Raw genomic sequence first — 5399 nt, forward strand, 5'->3', positions numbered from 1 at the left:
CCTTCTCCTTCTCTTGCTTTCACCGAACCTCCCTAGTTTTCTTCTTCTTCCTGGCGTCTGTCGCTTCCTTCTGGGCGGCCTACCGGGCCACGCCCTCCGGCCCCTTCGGAAGGTGTGTCCGGGACCTATAAGCATCAAGCCCCTACATAACAGGCGACTCAAGATAAAAAAGCAGCAAAACAAAGGGGGAAAAGAGCATGAAGTAAAGAAAGAGGAGCATACTAGTTTGGACACCACCGAGGCATTAAGAGGTATGGGCTTCCCCTCAACCTTCTCTTTAGGCTTCAGCTGCAGCACCCGACTGAGGCGACTCCAGACCTCGTCGTCCGGTAGCTCCTTCGGCAACACATGATCAGAGTCCGACGCGCCGCTGTACCTCCACATCGGCCGCGCCCTCTCCGCCAATGGAGCAACCCGGTGGTGGTAGAGGGTGTAGAACACCCGCACCCCGTCGAGGCCGCGCCGCACAAGCTTCCAGAGCTCCTCCTCGATGATCTCCACCTCCTTCTTTTCTTTATGGGCACAACCCCATGACCAACTGTCATGCTTCTCTGGCCTCCCACTGGTGAACGCCGGGAACGGCGCCTCCACTGGATTCCTAATGTAAAACCACTCCCCATGCCACCCTCGGTTGGAGTCACAGGGGATGTACACGGGATACGAGCCTTCCACGCTTGGTTTCCTATGCAGGGCGAAACCCCCACCGGCACGACCTCGGCCGGATTCTCCACTGTCAAAGCTCTCCCAGAGAATAGCCGCGCAAACGGTGATGAAGCTGACGATGTGCAGCACCCCCGTCGGATTAAGGTGCTGCAGCTCTAGACCCCACTCATTGAGGAGCCCACGCAGGAACTAGTGCACGGGGTATCCTAACCCACGCTCACGGAAGGTGAGAAAGGAAACCACCTCGTTAGGCCGAGGTTGCGGGAACTCCTCCCTCCCGGGAGCCCTCCAGTGCGCCCCTCCTTCGACGGCAGAAACCCCTTCGCGACAAAGGCCTTCAACACCGACTCCCTCATAGTGGACACCCTCTAGTCCAACATTTTGCTCCAGATCACAAAAGGATTGGTGAGTTTTTCTCTTCTCCCTCGCTCTCTTCCTTTTCTTTCCTAGAAACCGCCGCGGCTCTCAAGAACGCTCGCGACAAGAAGGAAAAGGAAAGGAGGCGGCAGATGAGGAATATGCGAAAGAATAGGGCAAAAACCTTCTCCCATCTCCTACTTAAGGATAAGGGTACATCGGTTAGGGGAGGGCATGCCGATCGGGAAAGTCAAAATGGCAGAGTGAAAAACCCTCTCTTTCCCATTTAATGCAGATGAGACGCGGCTTGACCTATGAGACGTGCCTTGCCCGATGGAACGACTCCTGATCAGACGGGACGTGGCCTGGGTATGGCCCACCACTACCTCACGCCAGCCACTACTGCACGTCGGGCACAAGAACCAAAGCGCCACCGCACATAGGCGGCTCTCTGCATCCCTAGGCGGGACTTAGAAAAAACCCAAAACGAGATCTCCCCCAGGAGAGACTGTCGGGCTTCTTAAGTCGATCAAACGGCTTAGAAACACACACAGAGGGACAAGTAAGGAGCAAAGGGATGCCCCATGTAGGCCATGCCGACTCCATCACGAACGACGAGCATGGGTCCCGGTCGAACATTTCTGATTGGAGCTCTTCAAACCCCGTCACTCGAGTCATCAAGGTAACACTACCGACCCCCTCTATTTCTTTATAAATCATTTCATACATCCATACGCGCATTCGTTCCATACGCCCAAGCCCCCTAGATGATTCAAGCCCTGAACTGCCTGGGGGCTCGGGAACTAAACATCGCACGTGCAACGAAATGCATCACAACGCTCTATGTTGCGTCACGAAGCGGTAGTTGCCTCATTCGACATGAGCAATGACAGAGCCAGGGGAGAAAAACGCAGATGAGCCCCGTGCGGCCCTTGCCCAGTCTAGCAGATAGGGTCATCTCAACCTTCTCGTTCAATCCTAAGCCTCTGCTAAGCCCATAGAATCTCCATCGAGGGGAGGCCATTAGGCCACCCGGGTCGGTCTCTAGAACGACCTAGGCATCTACCGGGTTGCAGGTAAAGGAGCAGTGGAATGTCACAAGAGGGCTATGCCGACCCCGTCACGGACGATGGACCCGGATTCCATTCGATCATACCTATTAGCGAACTCACCGAGCACGTCACTTGAGCCCGAGCGATCGGGACAAGCAACAAAACTTAGCCCCTCTAGTTGTGAGGAACCGAGGATGGGGTAACGCACACAACTAAAAACCGACCCCTACTAAAGCCCAACGGGGCTCGAGGGCTCAAGACACAAAACGCCTGGGTCTACGACCCTGAACTCGCCCCATCCGGCTATGCTTCGACTACACTCCAAAACTACCTGGGTCTATGACCCCAAACTCGCCCTATCCGGCTACGCTTCGACTACACTCCAAAACACCTGGGTCTGCGACCCCGAACTCGCCCCATCCGGCTATGCTTTGACTGCACTCCAAAACACCTGGGTCTGCGACCCCGAACTCGCCCCATCAAGATCCATGACTCTAACTCACCTGATCCCACGGCGCGCACCGACGCTAGGTTCAACGAGCTCCGTCTCAACCGATCCCTAAACTAAACTAACTAACTACGTCAGCTGCACAGACTATACCGAGGCCAGGATCCATGAGTCCGACTCGCCCGATCCCATGGCACGCACCAACGCCAGGATCAGCGAGCTCTGTCTTGTCCGATCCCTATACTAAACCGCCTTGGCTGCATAGGTAGCACCAAGGCTAGGATCCACGACTCTAACTCGCCCGATCCCACGGCGCGCACCGACGCCAGGACCTGCGGGCTTCGTCTCATCCGATCCCACGTCGCGCATCGACGCTAGGATCCGTGAGCTTCGTCTCACCCGATCCCTAAAAAACTAAACACCATGGCTACGCAATGACGCCTTGGTTAACAATCCTGTCTCGACTAAAAAACGGGCACGCATGCCCGCTAACAAACACCCCCTGACGATTCTGCCCGAATCACCCGGGGGCTCGGGGGCTACACCTACGGGTGCGCTCGCGCGCACCCACTGACAAAACAAAAACCTCCCCCGCTGACAACACGAAAAACCCCCCGAGCGATTCTTCCCGAATCACCCGAGGGCTCGGGGGCTACACCCGTGGGTGTGCTCGTGCGCACCCGCCGTCAGGACAAAAAATCCCCAAACGATTCTACCCGAATCGCCCAGGGGCTCGAGGGCTCCTGTCGGGTTCATAAACCCGGGGTCCCTCGCGAACTGGCTTCCTAACAAAGGCTCGGCCCAAGCAGACAAATACGCAACTCATGGGCCGGCCCAAGTATCTGAATGATAGGCTAGAAGGGCAATCCAAATCACCGACCGGAAGGTCTGGCCGAGGAGGAACGACACCCGCCTTCTGACTCTGACCCACCTCTCCGACCCGAGCGCCCGTTTTGGTCTCTAGCCTGCCTTTGGACGGTCTCTCCGACTGGAAGGCCTGGCAAAGCACTACCTCTGACTCCAACCCCACGTCTCCGACCGGGGCTATGCAAAGACACTGCTCACTGCTCTTCTCCGACTGGCGCAACCAAAGCCGACTAGGACAACCAACCAGGGACGTCCGCTCGAAAAAGACCAGGGACCGCACGGAGAAAGCAAGGCAAGGCGCACAAGTCAAACCACAATACCAGGAACTGTACCCTGTACACCTACATAAACAGTATTCTACAACCTCCCTAACACAAACAGTGTTGTAGGCACCGACATTTTCCTCTACAGTATTGTGGGCGCCATTAACTCCCATACAGTAAGGCCCCCCACATGCCTCTAGGCATCGACAGTGTTGTGGGCACCGGCATTTACCATACCAAGTGAATATGGTGAAACTCCTCACATGCCTCTGGGCATCAACAGTATAGCAGGTACCGACATCTGCCATACCCGAACTAAACGACGCAGCCTCTCATGTGCATTTGACATTCAACAGTGTTGTGGGCACCTACCATCATCATGTACCTACCGACGTGGGCAACAAGGTTTAGAAGCATACGTACTCTCTCCCTCTCACTTGTAAGGCCATACCCTTCATCTATAAAAGGGGATGTGCTCTGTCCCAACATTGAGGGTTAAGCCAGTTCAGAAAAGTTAATCCAGATCGATCAAGTTCACTAGCTCACAACCACAGAACCGCAAGGTTCAGACCTCAAACGCTCACTTGAACACTTAGCTCATAGCGGAGCCCCTGTCGCTCTCGGCCATTCCGACCAGAGCCGACCGAACCTCTTGTACATCCCATCTTTCTCCTTCTCGTTTGTAACACCACTGCAAACTTCGAGCATTTGGGCTCAGAAATAAAGTCACCGACCAACTCAAACTGGACGTAGGGCACGTTGCCTGAACTAGTATAAACCCTATGTCATTGAGTGTTAGGCCACCTCCGATCACAACATACGGCAAAACTACAAATATTTACTTGGTCACTTTCTGCACCGACACAACCTTCCAACCTATGAGTTTTACAACCCTTCTTTTGTAGCCCGTCAGTTTGGTCTTGGCCAATTACCTCCTCGACTCTTCTTCAAGGATATACTAAGGCCAAGAGAAGACATCAGCAAAGTACTAGAAGCCTCCAGAGTTTTCCAACTAGGATCAGATCTTCCTTTCCTTTGCTTGCATCACTAGATCAGAGTCAGCTTCTCTTCCACTCTTTTCGACTCCTGGTGACAAGAATGGCACTCCCATCTTTTCTGTGGGTTGGTCCACCCTTTGTGTATAGCTCTAGATGGGGAATTCATTTCTGACAGAGAGGTAACTTGCCATCTCCTTTTAAGAAAATTATTCGATGAATTCTCTTGCCAATTGTTCTAACCGACCTTTTCAGGATGCTGAATTTGATCCTCCAAGCTTGGATAGGAAGGGACGTCCTATAGATTATCAGCCACCATACCTAGTTTCAAGAATATGATTGGCCGCACCTTCACTAAAGAAGATGATGAAAACTCATGCTGCCTCCACCATCATGACATCAATCTTCAAAGCGCAAGGCGGCTCAAGGGACTACCCAGAAAACCACTACTAGGAAGAGACTTCGTAGAACGAGACCATCAGCTGCTCAGGTAAACAATTCTTCTCCTTGGAATGATATTCAACTGTTGATCCTCTTTCTTCATAGTTGTCAACTATTACATCCCAATCAGTTCTAGGTGCGGAGCTGTTGTTCCAGGCATTTGATTCGGCATCAATTAAACCTTCATCAGCCGATCCCCAAGAAGAGCCAATTTTAGTTGAAACAAGAGATGCTCCCAAAACGGCAGAAGATGTGAGTCCTTCCATTTTATCTTTGATGCTGCCGAAGTGTTTTCTTAAAGATTCTTGATTCT

Source organism: Miscanthus floridulus, chromosome 9 (genome assembly GCF_019320115.1).
Source record: "Miscanthus floridulus cultivar M001 chromosome 9, ASM1932011v1, whole genome shotgun sequence".
NCBI classification, from domain to species: Eukaryota; Viridiplantae; Streptophyta; class Magnoliopsida; order Poales; family Poaceae; genus Miscanthus; species Miscanthus floridulus.